This window comes from Macrotis lagotis, chromosome 2 (assembly GCF_037893015.1).
Source record: "Macrotis lagotis isolate mMagLag1 chromosome 2, bilby.v1.9.chrom.fasta, whole genome shotgun sequence".
Classification (NCBI taxonomy): Eukaryota; Metazoa; Chordata; class Mammalia; order Peramelemorphia; family Peramelidae; genus Macrotis; species Macrotis lagotis.
In genome coordinates, this window is record NC_133659.1 from 248898045 (window position 1) to 248914966 (window position 16922).

The 16922-nt window shown below is 39.5% G+C and overlaps 1 protein-coding gene across 1 annotated transcript in view; it reads left to right on the top strand.

The window, feature by feature from the left end:
- The first annotated feature begins 1723 nt into the window (after positions 1-1723).
- Positions 1724-16922, top strand: part of VDR (vitamin D receptor) — a 108210-nt gene continuing 93011 nt past the window's right edge. The window contains exons 1-2 of the mRNA XM_074225662.1: positions 1724-2051; positions 2904-3013. The gene's annotated coding sequence lies outside the window, so the exon portion shown is untranslated. The remainder of the gene's footprint in view (positions 2052-2903; positions 3014-16922) is intronic.

Consider the following 16922-nt stretch of genomic DNA (forward strand, 5'->3'; position numbering starts at 1 on the left):
CTAAAGTCAGTGTTCTATCCACTGCGCCACCTAGCTGCCCCTAGAAAAAGATTTCTTGAGTTAGATAAGAAATAGAGATTACAAGAAATAAAATGAATAATTTTTATTATAGAGCATTGAAAAGCTTCTGCACAAAATAAATGCAATTAAAATAAGAAATGAAACAATGAATGGGTAGAAAATCTTTTCAGAAAGTTTCCCTGATGTCTAAGATATAAAAGGAATTGATTCAAATTTAGAAGAAAAAGAGTAATTCACCAGTGGATAAAGCTATAAGTAGGCAATTCCCCAAAGCATCAATCAACAATAATATGAAAAAAATTCGATATCACTAATAAAAGAAATACAAATTAAAACATTTCCGGCATTCTACCTCACCTCTGTCAGATTGACAAAGATGAGAAAAAAGGTAACTGACAATTTTTGGACGGGATTAACTCACTAATGCATTACTAGTGTAGTTACGAATTGATCCAATCCATTTTGGAAATAAATTTGGAATTATAGCCAGAAAAAAGCCACTAAACCATTCACATCCTCTGATCCAGTGAATACCATTTGGAGCTATTTCGCAGAGTATTAGAAATTAAGCATAAATTCATCAACTGAAGGAAAACTGAAAAATCAGGGACTGCTAATTAAGCATTTTATATTTCACTTCCTCTTGACGACGTCCAAACAACTCCTAAGATAAGTCTGCAGCAACAGACAGGTTCAGCCCGACCCATTTGTCAGCGATGGTCTTCTCTGATGCGGCAGCTGCCAGTCAGCTAGAAACCCTGGGGATCTAAGCCGTCCAGAGCTCTGCAAGTCACAAGCTGATGGCTTAGAGATGTCGAATAGAACAGAACATTTTCAGATTTGTTTTTCACTGAACTATGCTTATTTGTTACAAGGGGAGAGGAGGGAGGGAAAGGGAAAAGGAGGTTAATGATAGCAATGGCAAAAAAGAAGGGGGGGGAGTATGAATAATGTATTTTTTAAAGCACAGAAAAGAACGGCAAGAGGTTCCGAGGGAGACCTAGATAAATAAGACGACATTGATGAACTAATGAATTTGTGGTGTGCTTTTTAAAAAGCGATGTATACATAATAGAAGCTCTCGATTTTTTACATAACGTCCCTGCCCCTTGGTGTATAGAGAATAGTTTGTTAGTTGGTGTTTGTCAACTTTAGAACAACGGAAAAAATAAAATCCGAAATCCAAAGGATATTTTATGTTGTTCCTAGTTTTCCCCTCTCCAAAACCGGTGGAAAGAAAAGATTTAACCCCTATAGCCTACTCTACGGGATAGACTCTTCACATTCAGAACTCACCCATCAATTCAGGTGTGGGCTACGCACCTGGCAAATAGGATGGATTGTACTACTGTAAGGTGTGTGTGGGGGGGGGGGGGCTGTCCACAAAACAATACATAAAGACAGGAATGCAAATCTTAGTGGTCGCGGTGGCATTATAAATAGAGAGGAAAAGGACTCTTCTTGCTTCCAAAGCCTGAGGGGCACAGGAGACAGGTTCCTCCGCCCCCTCCCCAGGAGAGTGGTTGATTCGAAACTCAAGATGGTGTCGACGCAGATGGAGCTCAGCCTACTCCAGTAAGTGGCTGGAGGCCAAAGTGATGGGGCGGGTCTGTAGGCAGAGTCGGGGCCGCGGGGCGGGGCCAGGTGCGGGGCTGTCTCTTCTTGTCAAAAGGCAGGCTCCGAGCCTGAGCCGGACGGCTGTCGGGGCGGGCGTGTGCGGGCGCCAGGTGCGAGCCTGGGACCGGACCGGGACCGGGCTCGGAGTCAGGGCCGAGTGTAGAGTCGAGATCTCGAGATCTCGGGGGCCGAGGAGAAGGGGGCGTGGGCCTGCGAGGGTGTGCACCCCGGGACCACCGTGCCAAGCTGGGAGGTGAGGGCACTGTCTGAGTGCCACGAGTCCGGCTGGACACTGAGCTGGCAGAAAGAACGGAGTCTTGGGAGTGTTTTGCCCAGCGGGGAGGTGGACTCTAGGCTGCCCGAGAAGAAGAATCGACTCTACCCCCAAGTCTCAGCTCGTCCGAACCGAAGTGGTAAGGAGGGAGGGCGGGCTGCCTTTCCTTGGGAGAGGAGTGGAAGGAAGCTGGTCAACTACAGTACACCCGGGAAAGAAGCCCAAGACGCGCCAGAAGCGTCTCGAAGACTCCTTTGCTGTGTAAGGTTTCTCAAAGTAAAAGTTTCTCCCACTGTCATCTTTAGGACTGTGCCATGGAATTAAGGAAGTAACTCATCTGAAGTGTGTGCCTGTGGCCGCGGGTGGGAGGCCTGGGGGAGCCTTGTAAAGTGGCTCTTTGCGTGATCGGATGAAAGTATGGGACCTCCGGGACAGTTTCAGAGTGAGGAGGAGACTCGGGAGTTGCTTCTGAGTAGTGAAATGAGTTTAAGAGAGAGATTTCTGTGAGGGAATTTGGGCAAGCGTGTGGGGCTTGGAGTTGTGGGGTGCTGAGTCTGTCCAGGTGACAGGGTCCAGCCCCGCGGCTGATAGAAGGTCTGGGATGAGGTGCTTGCTACCTGGGGAATGGGGGCGGTGGGAGCGAAGGGGACCCCAGCCATGCTGTGGCTGGGCCCTTCCTGAACCTCCTCCTCTTCTTTTCTCCTCCTCCGTGTGGTGAGTGAGTCAGCTCCTATCTGGGCTCAGACACAGCCAGGGGGACTAGAGACTGGGTAAAGAAATCTTCTTTGAGCTTTACGGAAGCACTCCTGGGCAGAGTTCAGCTCTGCCCCCAAATCTTTGTTAGGTGACTGTCTTCCATGAGGAGGTTTCTTTGGGCTACAGGGCAAAGAAACAGGCATTTGCAAGGAAACAATGGCCCCAGCATTTCCTGGGATGTTCCTGAAAGGAACTGAAAGCGTGTGGCTCCATGTCTTGCCTCTTCTTTTCTCAGGATTTGGTGGAGGTCTTAAAAGTCCAGAGCTGTCATTGAAATGGTCCAGCTTTTTTCTGCCTACCACCACTTCACTCCTGAGTGATCTTTTCAGCCGAGGACCTCTGCTGGTGAGTTCAATGTGTAGAGACAAGGACTGTGACTTTCACCAAATGGGTTTGAGAAAGGGCAAAAGAGGGGTCATACTTTGAACTAACTGGAAGAAGAGATCTGGATAACCAGACTTCTTCACCCCACTCAGGGCTATGAATGAGAGGAGTGAAACTAGAACTCTTTATTCTCCTTGCTGCTACTCTTCTCCCTGCTTAGGTATAAGAAAAAAATGGTTTCCTCTTGGAGGAAAAAAAAGAAAGACAGGATATATATATATATATATATATATATATATCCATATTACTTCAGAATTAGTAGCCTTTCAATATCTTTTTAGTCTTCAGCAGATCCTGCTTCCTTTTTTCAGTTCATCTGAAGCCTCATTGGGCTGTAGGGATGACTCAGATTGTAGAAAGTTAGGAAATTCACAATCCATGCTTCAGTCAGATCACAGGCTTGAGTTTGGTGAGTCTTTGGGTCATCAGTGATATGAGATTCTGGAGGGGACAATATTTTGAGCACTTCCTAGTCTCAAGTTTCAAAAGAGATTAGAGGGAAAAGGTGAGAACCCATTGGAAAACTAACCCCATTTTACTGGATTGGAATTGGATTGGGTCAGTTATTCTTTATTTGTATGAATAATGTGAAGAGATCAGGTAACTTGTTTCCTGGAATCGTCTCTTCAATTTACCTTAAGACTGATCTCTTCTTCATATCAAGTCCTAGATAAAAATAAAGTGAAACTCTTGAACTCTCCTAGGGCACATTTCTTCAGGACTAGTTGTCCAAAATTTGGGGAATGATACTGGGCCAGACTGAGAGAGTTTCTCTCCCCCTCGAGGTAGAATGGAGTAATGCTTAGTTCTTTACTTCATTACAGTCTGTCCTATATTGATCCCTTAGATCCAGATACTAGAATTCTTCTAGAACCACTTCCAACAACCTCTTAGTTTGAGCTTTCTATCAATTTGGATCCCTCTGAAAAGAGAGGTCAGGGTCAGGAGGACCCAGAAATCTGAGTTGGGATGTCACTAATGATGCTGTTTGTCATTTGTTCTCAAAAGACCATGAAATCAGGGAAGTGATACCTTCACATATTGCCTCATGAATTGGATTTAAGGGAAGGGGTGCTAGGCTAAGTCACCAGCCTCACTTTCTCCTCCAGAGCCATCTGGATATTAATCAGGATGACTGGTGTTGACCCTGGATGCCATCAATCAGGATTAAGTGACCTGTGTGCTCAAGGACACACAGCTAGTAAATGTCAAGTGTCTGAGGCTAGATTTGAACTTAGATCCTCCTAATTCAGGTGCTCGATCCAGTGCACCACCTACCTGAGCTGGGACAGTAGTCTAGCTAATAATGGTACTTTATAATTATGTGGTATGTATCATTCTACATATGTTATCTCATTTGTTCCTGAGCAGGTTTTACTCTATTTTACAGATAAGGAAAAATTTTCAGTGATTTGTTCCAATTTTAGTACTTTTTCTTTTATATCTTGCATATTCTTATTCCCCTGACTGCCACAGTAGGGAAAAATAATAAATCTTTACACTTGGACCAGAGCTAAGTTGGTTTCCAGAGGTAATGGAGAATAGAAAATAAAGTCTTATCCTGAAAAAGCTGAGGTTAAATTTTAGACCCTTAACATGGGATTTCAAACTTCATCTTATATTATGTCTAGTTCTTTAAAGTAACTACTTTGTGCTTTGGTTTGGTATTGAATTATATAAATTAATTTAGGTAATATTCCTGTTTCTATTGTATTAGAATAATAATGTAAGACCTTGAAAATGGGGAGGTGATGCCATGACCAGCACATGAATTGGATTTGAGTGAGTGGGTTGTTCTGCTAAGTCACCAGTCTCATTTTTCCTGCAGAACCATCTGGTTCCAGTGGGCAGATATGAATCAGGACAACTGGCGATGGCCCTGGATGTGAGATAGTCAGGGTTAAGTGATTTGCCCAAGGTCACACAGCTAGTAAATTTCTGAACCTGGATTCAAACTCCCATCCTCCTGACTCCAAGGCCAGTGTTCTATCCATTAGACATCTAGATACCCTTTGTATTAGAATGACTCAACCTTGAATAATATCTTTCTAATTATTTGTCTTTCTTATAGTCTGTTTTGTAGTTCTAATTATGTAGATCTAAATGTGTCCCAAATTTGTTTTATTCACTTTGTAGTTTATTTTTGTAGCTAGTTGGGATTTTGGCTAGATTCTGTATGTGTATATTCTATATATGATTATTTGAACAAATATTCTAACCTTCATCTTGCATTTCATCAGGCTTATTTCTCATATTTCTCATTTAGTCTGTCTGCCTCTGTCTTTCTCTTTCTCTGTCTCCTATCGATTTTAAAAAGACAATCTAGATTATACTCTGAAATGTTTGTAAAATTACAGTAAAACTTCTTAATCAGTTCTCTTCTACTCCAGACTGAGCCTTAGATTAAATCATCATCTTATACTTTAATAGTATCAAAGAGCATACAAATGCAGATGTTCAAACAAAGTATAACAGTCTGTAATAACTTATAGCTAGAAGATAGAACCCGCTTCCCTCCCTCAGATTGGAGAGGTAAACAAAAAGAAACATGTTCAGGCAGATAAAAGAAATAGAGTTTCCTCACAGGAGAGGAAGCAAAGGGAAGGTAGATTGAACTTAAATTTTTCTCACCAACTGCATGCATTTGATGCTTTGGGCCTCTGCATGTGCATTCACTCTTGGCTCTTTAACACTGGACAGATTATCACCTACTGTCTATTCCCAGCCTGCTCTTTTCTGCTACTCCCTGCCTATATCAACTCTCATCTACTAGGATTGTCAGGAGAACCAGAACTAGATATGGTCACTATCCTTGTCTCCATATCTCTGTATCATTTTTTTTTTGGTCTGGCTTCTCTGCCTCTACTTTTTTGGAAGGAAGTTTCTTTAAGATGAAATACCAAAGGAATTTATAGAACATAGGCTAGACAAATCTTCATGATAATGTTTCTGTTGGAGAAGCAATTTCTGCTGAGGATGACTACATCTGAATGGAATTTATTTTTCTAACTTTCTGCAGGAAGTTTATATTATATTCTACTATTTTACTGATGTTATTCATAGTTTCATTTAATTTTTCATTGATTTTATATAGTTCTCAAAGCAAATTGTCACATAATCTGCAACTAGATTAAATTTTATAGATTTCCTCTATTTTTCTGGTCATTTCTCCATAACTAGCATTTCTAGGAATATATGAAATACTGACAGTGACAAAGGATATCCTTGCTTTAACCTGGTCTTACTGGAAAGGCTTCCAATGTTTCTCCCTTATGCTAGCATTTTCTTTTATATATATTTTTTTATTTTTTGGTTTTTGCAAGGCAATGGGGTTAAGTGACTTGCCTAAGGTCACACAGCTAGGTAACTATTAAGTGTCTGAGTTTGGATTTGAATTCAGGTCCTCCTGGCACCAGGGCCGGTGCTCTATCCACTACGCCTTGCATTTGCTTTTAGATAGTTATTATAACTGATGTATTTTGTCAAAGACTTTCCTGCATTTATTGATAATAATTTCACAACTTTTATGGTTTTGTTAGTAGTAGTCTATTATGCTTGTATTTCTATTGATGAACCATCCCTTGCATTCTTGGTATAAATCCAACCTTGGTCATATTGAATTCCATGTTCATTTGTCCATTGCTTCTCATACTTTGCCAAACACCAACCCAATAATTCCCACTATTTACTTCTATTCCTTTTCATATACTGCTGAGAAAAGTTGAAAGAAGTCATACAAGCATACTGACAAAATCTAAGACAAATTTGTGTTACCTAATTTCAACTGGGTCCTCAAGGCAAGTAGAAAGGCAATCACTTTTTAGTATTTACAGTAGTTGTAATATTGTCTTACTTAAGTTCAACATTCCTCCTGCATTGTTATTCATCAGAGCTATAGCCATATGTACTAAAGAGTATATGTACTTCTTTTCCTTGGGGCTGTAGTTAGGATGACTATGATTGAGTTCTTGACATGATTCCAAGGGTAAAGTGACACCTCCTCCAGTCTATTTTTCTCTCCCATAAGATTCTCCAAGTTTCACTCCCTTAGGAAACACATTACAGTCTCTAGTGACTCTTACCCAGACATTTAGTTGTGGTCACTTTGAATTCTTGATATGTAACTCATGGGTTTTTAACCCTCAGATTATTTTCTTCTTCTAACTAATATAGGAAGATCAACCACTTTCCCTTAACTCAATATAGAGGGAAATCGCAACTGATGGGAGTGCCAGGACTCTGGTTTTCTCTCCTTACTGAAGCTTTTATGGTTCTAACTGCCATCCAGCAGAACAACTTTGATCTAAATTAGCAAGTTAATGCAGAAGGATGAAGGAAGTCAGATCCTGACCATGTAAGTAAAGGCAAAAAAGAACACAGGTCAAATGCCGGGGGAAATGGTAGGCAAGGTTGGCTAAGTGGCACAGTGGATAGAGCACCGGCCTTGGAGTCAGGAGGACCTGAGTTCAAATCTGACCTCAGACACTTAATAATTACCTAGCTGTGTGTCCTTGGGCAAGCCACTTAACTCCATTGCCTTGAAAAATCTAAAAAAAAAAAATGATAGTCAAGGCAAAAACAATTCCCTGGTGATCTGAGATAGAGAGAGGGACTAAGTAGCTAAAGATAGACCATGTTTCCTTGTATACAGAGGTTTGATTTCCGTTGTTGCATGCTACTGTCACTACATATGGAAAGAAAACTATTCTGTCTGACCAAAAGGTTGTGGGATTTATATCAGATAGATCCCTCTAATATAAGGACAAAAATAAGATATCCCCTGCCTTCAGGAAGCTTATATTCTAATGGTAGACACAACACATACCTAGAGATGTATGCATGATATATAAAAAGTGAATATAAGATAGTTTGGGGAAAGAGTATTCTAGCAACTGAAGAGATCAGGAAACCTTTGTGTAAAGGTGATGCTTGAGTTGAGTCTTAAAGCAAACCAAACACTCCAAAAAGCAGAAGTAAGGAGATAGTTTGTGCAAAATCATGGAGATGGGATATAAATACTGTAGATTCAAAGAAAAGAGTAATGGGCAAGAAGGCAAAAAGGTAGAAAGGGTCCAGATTGTGAAGGGATTTAAATGTTAAACACAAGAACTTGTATCACTAGAAAGCCACTTGAGTTTGAAGAGCAGCAGAGTGACATTATTAGACTTCTACTTTAGGAAAATCACTTTGTCAGTTTTGTGGAGGATGGCTTGGAATGGGGAGAGGCATGAGAATGGGAAACCAATAAGAGGCTATTTCAATAGCACAGATGAGAGATGATAAAAGCTGGAATTAGTGTGGTAATTGTGTTAGTAGAAGGAGGGGATATGGAGGCAGAACCCATAAGATCTGACAATCTCACTTTTATATGGCATTTTAAGATTTGCATTATCTCATTTAAGGATTACATTATCTCATTTTATCTTTTTTTAAAAATCCTGTGAGGTAGATGCTATTATTACCTCAATTTTACAAAGAGGAAACTAAGACTGGGGTAAGTTAAGTGACTTGTCCAAGGTCACATAGCAGTAATCCAGCAGAGTACCTAGTATTCTATCCATTAGCCCACTAATCTCATGAGTAAGATAGAAAATCAATTACAAATTTAAAATTTGCCTCAGTTTCCTCATCTGTAAAATGAACTGGAGAAGGAAATAGCAAAACACTTCAGTGTCTTTGCCAAGAAAAACCCCAAATGGAGTAAAAAGTGTTGATGACTAAAACAACTGAACAAAAAAAAGATCATCTTGTTGCTTGCCTTAAGAGTCCATTTGAAATTAGATAAGATAAATTTGTATTAGATCTGGTTGTTATGCTTCCTCCAGCTCTTCTCATGAGAAGAAATAGAGGTAAAATAGTGAGAATTTGAGAGTTGAGTTTTGGCAAATTATGAGTGTCAATAGACAAATGAACATGGAATTTAAGAGTAGAGTATAGAGCTGATCATATTCACCAGAGGTCAAGATTGGGAATTGAAGGAGAATGTATGTAGCAGGATCAGAGGTCTGGCAAAATACTTAGGGGTAGAAAAATCCATTACGTTAAAGTTGAAGGAGAATTGGGAGTAATGAGGTAAAGGAATATTCGGGGCTTGAGTCAGGAGACTTAGTTTCAAGGTTCCATTGACTGAGCAGTTTTACTTTAGGGAAGATACTTGACCTCTTGGGGAGTTAGTTTCCTTTTCATTCACATAAAATGAGAATAGGCACCCTTATTTTATATCACAAAAGACACTATAGATAAAGTGCCTGTCTTCAACTCAGTCAAGCCTGGGTTAAGTTGCTGCCTTTGATACATACTTCTTTTATGACCTTGAGCATCATTTAACTTTTCTGAGCCTTAATTTCCTTATCTGTAAATCAGTGGTGATAATGTTTCATGTGAGAAAATCTATGTAAAACAATCTACAAACTTTTAAAATTTATAGAAAAGTCAGGCAGGAGAAGTAGGGTATATACATATCACAGTTACAAACTTTCATTTGCCATTTAGGGTCCTTGCCAGTGAACAAATTAAGCAGTGTTCCTAGAATCACATACTGCAAAAAATCCTCATTCTGCTTGGGGAAGAGTCCTGGCCTCAAGGAAGATGGGGTCAATTGGGCCAGCAGGAAAATATATAGCCTAGAGTGAAGCAGGCCAAGAAATCTGAGGACACTTGGCTGACTCTTAAATTTCATGCAATTATTTACGTTCTGAGATATTATGCAAGGTACATGATCTCGGGCACTATCTGTCATCCAGGCCAGCTGGCGATCCATCTGGTGTATGTCACCTGTTGGCACTTGAGCTTTGGAACAGCTCTACAATCAAGGCCAAAGAGCTGGATGACTTCACATCAACTAAATGACTTGATTTATCTCTTTGATTTAGTTTAGTTTTGAATTGTATTTGACTTGAGTTAGATTTGGTCTTTTTGGGTAGAAAACCCAAATAGACTTAGGTCTCTGACTCAGGATGAAAACAAACATAGAGATAAAAAAGCAGTAATCTTGAGATTAAAACTAAATAAATTATATTAATATTTCACAATATTTAGGATAATCTGAAATTTGAAAAATCTGTTAAAGCAAGTTTTCCCTTTTTGATTAATAAATAAGGATTTATTAATACTTGCCATGAGCTCTGCAAGTCTCTCATACAAAGAATGTTTTTGAATCCATTGTTACTTTTGAACTCATAAAAAAAATCTAAGAAAGGTGGGGTAAGAGAAGCAATTTATTAAAATTAAAAATGAATTTCATACACAAAACAATGGATCCAGAGTCAGAGAATCTGGGTTCCAATTCTGACTAGCAACTCAGGCTGTGTGAACTTGGAACATTGAAACACTCTGGGCTTCAATTTAATCATCTGCAAAATAAGGATATTGGTCTTTAAGATGATCCCAAAGGCCAAAGGGCCCTTGTAAAAAAAAAAGTGCTAGACTAGAAAACTTCACTTTTTTTTAAGGTTTTTGCAAGGCAAATGGAGTTAAGTGGCTTGCCCAAGGCCACACAGCTAGGTAATTAAGTGTGCTTTATCCACTATGCCACCTAGCCGCCCCTGAAAACTTCACTTTCAATGACTAACATTGTCTAATCTTATTTCTTGAAGAGTCTGTTGATTTTGTAACCCCCTCCAATGCACAACAATTCTCCACAAATGTTAACTGCCTGGGGTTAACTTCAGTAAAAAGTAGTCTTCTGTCCTGCCCTTGGGGGAGGCTAGGTGGTGCAGTGGATAGAGCACTGGCCCTGGAGTCAGGAGTACCTGAGTTCAAATGTGGTCTCAGACACTTAATAATTACCTAGCTGTGTGGCCTTGGGCAAGCCACTTAACCCCATAGCCTTGCAAAAAAAAAAATACTCCCTGCCCTTGACTTGGATCCTCAAAATGCAAAATGCAGATTTGGCTTGAAACTCCTTTATTTCCTAAACTTCTGTTGTTTCTGTCACCCCCCAAGATCAAACATAAAGTTTTCTGTTTAGCATACAAACCTAGCTCTCTCCTACCTTTCCTGTGTCCTTACACCTTACCTTCCCCAACCCCCAGTCTCCCAGTTTCTGTGATCTTGTATCATTGACCTCCTTGCTGTTCCTCACATAAGATTATACATTTTCTGAATCTGGGCATTTTCATTGATGGTCCTCATGTCTGGAATGCTCTCCCTCTTAATCTCTTCCTCCTTTTCTTGGTTTCCCTAGCTTCCCTAGCTTGGTTTCCCTAAAATCATATCCTTTTTGAAGAGTCTTTCCTGTTCCTGTGCCTTCCCTCTATTGATTATTTCCATTTCATTCTGTATTTCTTGTTTATACACAATTTTATTCATTTATCACTAGACTATGAACTCCATGAAAGCAAGACATTCTTGCCTTTCTTTGTATCCCTAACTCTGAGCACAGTGTTTATTATGTAGGAGGAGCTTAATAAATGATTATTGACTAAGTACAAAATGCATGCTCAGTTAACGCTTAGAGAATTCAGAATTTGGGGGGGGGGTACCAAGAGTAGGTTCTTTCTGAGAAATTCTACTGAGACAGCCTAAGCCTTGAGAGAAAGGATGCAGGTATAATAACAGAGAGAATGATGTGTAGAGAGGGAGAGGGGAGATGGAGAAGGGAAGTGAGGGCAGAGGTGAATAGTAGGGAAAGAGAGGATCATGTAGTGTTTGTTCTCTGAGCTCCCTAATTACTTCAGGGTTCTGGGTGATTGGTTGATGTTTAATAGATTCTAGTGACCAATTACTCAGAAGTTGGCATGTGCTCTGACCTCTGAATCTTGTCTATCTTTAGAAGAAATGGGGGTGGGGCAGAACTGAACTTGGGGGTAGGCAGGATGTGAATGGGGCAATATGCCAGCAAAGAACAACTTAATCCATTTCTAAGTTATGCATAATTGAGCACAGTGCATGTAGGGAGGTATTCTACAAATTGTAGGAAAAGGTGTACTAGAATTCACTGACTTTAGGTTAGCCACACTAATAACTGTTTGCCTATTTTTCCACCCACTTGCCAAAGACCTCTGACCAGATTAGTAGAAATATGAACTATTCCAATCAATTTCCTTGCTTTAAAATTGTTCCCAGTAATTAATAATTCAGTATTTACCAAGTAATTCTAATGAGTATTTCATCGAGTCCTAGATATAGAGATGGGAAAAAAGTCTTAATGGCTATCTTGTTCAGACCTCTTGTTTTACAAATGGAGAAACCGTTGCCCCCAAGGTAATCTTGCAAGTTGTAAATAAGAGAGCAACAATTTGGGTGTGGCTAGGTGGTGCAGTGGATAGAGCACTGGTCCTGGAGTCAGGAGTACCTGAGTTCAAATCCAGACTCAGATACTTAATAATTACCTAGCTGTGTGGCCTTGGGCAAGCCACTTAACCCAATGAGAGAGAGAGAGTAATAATTTAACTCAGGTCCTAATCAACTCCAAATCCAACTTTCTAGTTGTCCACTCTGCTTTTTTCTTTTTTTGTGGGTGAGCTGCATATAACAGTCATGACTGAACATAAGCTACAATCTGTGTTTTTCCAGGTTTCCAATCTTAGGAGATTCCTTTCCTTAAAACTCCATTTGAATCCTGTCAATCTTCTTATAAAGTAAACTAATTATTAAGTTCAGTCAATTTTCCTTCAAATCCAAGCTTAGGAAATCTTGGGAAGAGACAGTTGTTATTGGTGGTAGAGGGTGGTGATTGGAGAGAGGGAATAGGGCAAAGCTAGACTGGCCAAAGAGATTTAGGAAAACACCTGCAGGGCAGAATTATTTATTCTAAATGCTTCTGCCAGGACTGGCATAAGTTATCTCTGCCCTTCCCACCTGGCAGAGCAACCTCTTGATTGCCTCAACTTTAAGGGAGAGAATGGGGACTTTTCTGATTGCCTCAGGTAAAATTCCATTGTGATGAACTCTACAAGACTCCAAATTGTTTTGTTATGAAGGAATCTTGTTTAAATGTATACTGTGGAAGAAATCCCATCCCCTATCTAATAGTACTTAGGAATGAAATCAAGCTACTTTTCAACCTCCCTGTAGTAAACCAGCAACTAGAAAGCAATATTCTAACCTTAGGACAGTAAGGAAGAAGAGGTTATATACATCACCATCCCCATTTTCCCTCTGGAATCTTGTAGTTTGAGAGTTTTGTGTTTTATATAGATGACCAGGTAGAACAGAACTTCGACTTGGGGACAAAACAACTTTAAAAGACTCAACCATAATTGGATTTCTCCATCCATATTCCTTATTATAGGTCATCAGGACTAGCCCCTTCCATCTTACAAATAAGGAAAATGAGGTCCACAGAGCTTGTGTCCTATCAAATTCACATTAGTAGTAAGCCAGGATTCAGACCCAGATTTCCTGTCTAGAGAAATTGGGCAAAAACCAAGACAAATAAAAACAAATCAAACAAGTTAGTGTTGAAGCTCTATCCACTTGATAATCATTGGGTTGGCCTCCAGGGAAAGGAGTAGGCTGTTGCTTTCATTTTGAATAGCAATTTGAAGGACCAGGATGTGATTGAAATAAGTTGTAATCATCTTATTAACGAATTATGGTTTATTAATGAGACATCCTTTACCTATTGGCATGGGCATTTTGCTTTCAGTCCTCTTACTGATCCCTTCTCCTTGCCAGGTCCCCCATCCATCATTGAGTTGATCCATTAAGATTTGGACCTCTTTCCTGATGCCAAACTATCCTGATAGTGAGTGAGAACTCATCTAACTCAGTGTATCTAACTGGCATGCTTTATTATTCAACTAGCCAACCATCAGAACAATAAATAAAGACTTACTGAATGAAGATAGATTGTCATGGACTCAGCTACCAGATACATCCCATTTTCACCATCTAACTCTTTGTCATCTCCTGTTATTGCCTTGGAAATAATCTTTGAATCAATACTTTCATTGTTACTGGAGGAGGGAGGACATGGCAATCTGTTACCCTAAAGCTCTTATTGGGCCTTAGAGGTAGCTGATGGTGCAGTGTATAGAACACTGGGATTGGAGTCAGGGAGAAGCCCATATCAAATACAGCTTCTGACACTTAGAAGATGTGTGACCCTGAGCAAATCATTTAACTTGTTTGACTTGCTTGCCTTAGTTTCCTCGACTGTAGAATTGGAGATGTTTTTAACTACAATATAGAGTTACTGTGAAGATCAAATGAGACAATATTTGCTAAAAGTTAGCATATGGGAGCGGCTAGGTGGTACAGTGGATAGAGCACCTCCCTGGAGTCAGGAGTACCTAAGTTCAAATCTGGCCTCAGACACTTAATAATTACCTAGTTGTGTGGCCTTGGGCAAGCCACTTAACTCCATTGCCTTGTAAAAACCTAAAAAAAAAAAAGTTAGCATATGTCTGAAACATGGTGCTAACACTAACTCCCTTCTCCAGCCCTTCCCTTCTAAATGAACTAGCCAAGATGCAGATATTCTTATTATTCTTATTTCACCCTCTCAACTCCTTTCTTTGAGATTAAAGGTAACAACTGGCTAGGCTACATAGTGTTCTAAAAGCTGAAGAACCGTGATCCTTAGCTTTTTGGAGTACCTTAACATGGGGGTGGGAAAGCATCTATTTGGCAGATGGTACTAGGTCATCCTCCTGAACTGTAATCCACATCTGCTATTTTGAAAACTGAGCAAAAAATAGCTCACTATAAGGAATTATTTTTGTTCTTGTTAAACTTCAAACCCAGGCTGTTTGAGAGGTTTACCCACAGAGTTGTTTTTCAGACCTAGAGCATTTCTGGGAAGTACAGGAATTAGATGATTCTTTCCACCCTTTGGTATTGAGGGACACGGAATGAGTTGTGGTTCTTTTTGAGATTCTTACTAAGTTTTACCTGCCTTCACTTAATCATGTTACATTTATCTTGGGCTTTAACCAGTTTTCTATCTTTCCCAAAATGGAGCATGCTTCAACTGAGTCAGCCAGTCTGTTAATAAACATTTATAAAGTGCCAGGCACTATGTTAACTACAAGGGTTACAAAGAAAGGCAAAAGAGAGTCAAAGAGCTCACAATCTAATGGGGAAATAACATGCAAACAACTAAGTAAAAACAAAATGTCTACAGGATAAATTAGAGATAATCAACAGAAGTAAGATCCTCTAATATGAAAGAAGAAAGCCTTTCTTAGGCTTCTTGCAGAAGGTAGGATTTAAGCTTCCACTTGGAGAAAGTCAGGAAGTTAAAATGAGGCTGGAAAGAATTGGAGACATGAAAAATAGCCAGAAAAAATGCCCAGACAAGAAATGGAGCATTTTGTTTGAGGAACAACATGGAGGTTGGATGCTAGATTATGCTTATTATGTTGAGGAGTGGAAGGGTATAGAGATGCATATATATATATATATATATATATATATATATATAAATTATGTGTATTCAAGGTCTATACAATAAGTATAAGGTTTAGTCGCACACACACATGTGTGTATGGGTGTGTATATCCATCTGTATATATGTAGATATGCATGTCTGTATACATATGTGCATATTTATATATATATATAATATAGTTCTATACCTTATACCTATAAGAAGACTAAAAAGATAGAACAATAATTGAATCCAAGGAAATTGATGAGATTAACATATATTGCTGCCTATGATGAAGCATAGTTTCACTCATAATTCCTATGGTTTAGGTTTTAGATCAGAGAATTCATCTACTAGTGTCCCCTTGAGTTGACTTTTTCTGTTTCTTAGGAGTATGAGAGTTAGCATGGCAGTGGGGAGGCACTGTTTAGGTCTTTAATTCAGAAGCTCAGATTTGAAGTCAGAGGACCTGAATTAGAATCCTGGCTTTACTACTTATTACTTGTATACCAGGATCTCTTTGGATTTTGGTTTTCTATCAATAAATTGAAAGGGTTAGATCAGACAGTCCCTTCTAGCTTTAAATCTATGATCCTTAGGTTGATAAATAATAGCAGTAGAGCAGAAGGGGAAGCAACTTTTCTCTCAGCTTTGTGCTTTGCTTTTCCACAGATTGCCCAGGATAAAAAGTTGAAGCTTTGAAAAAGTTGATGGATAAGAAAATATAACACTAGAAAAAATTTCCAGACGAGAGTACTATAAGTAGGTATATCAATGGGTACTCTGCAATGGGTACATCAAACAGATGAGGGCTAAGAAAACCTTCCCATTTCATTTGGGAAAAAAGTACAGTCCCCAAAAGGGTCTTTTAGGTTCCAGGATACTGAGAGTTTTGTGTAGGGATGTTGGCACAACTTCTAGATATGCTATTAAGTGTCTTTGTGTACATAGTACAGAGAGATATAATATTAAAGAGTGAGGGTATCTATATGTAAGGAATATAAGGGAATTGTTTTTTTTCTCCACATTTCCTATAGGTAACAAATTTCTTTTCATTCTCAATATTTTCCTCTCCTACTCCCTCCACTTTCTAACTCTTACTGAAACCTGATTTCCCTCTCTCCCTCTCCCCACCTCCCCCAATGATTCAGTCTCTCTAGCCACCCTCTACTCAGTCTCAACTTACCACTCAAGGCAGGGGAGTAGGAATATTTCTTGCTTCTCTAACTACTGCCAGATACTCTCCTTATCCCCATCACCCAGTTAGCTCAGCTCTCCTCTTTTGAGGGTTCTTGCAATTCATCTCTACCACCCAAGGAAAATCCTGGTAGTTCTTGACTACAGATTTCTAGGTCATTCCTCTTTTTTCCTCATTGAGTTTATATATGGCTCACCATTTTTCTCTCTTCCTCAATTCCTGTCCTTATATTAGGGGACTTAAATATAAATGTTGATTCTCTAACATGTATTTAACCTCAGTTCCTCAACCTACCATGTCAGTCACACGCAAAGATGGTCATACCCTTGATCTTGCCATCTCCCACAAATATACCA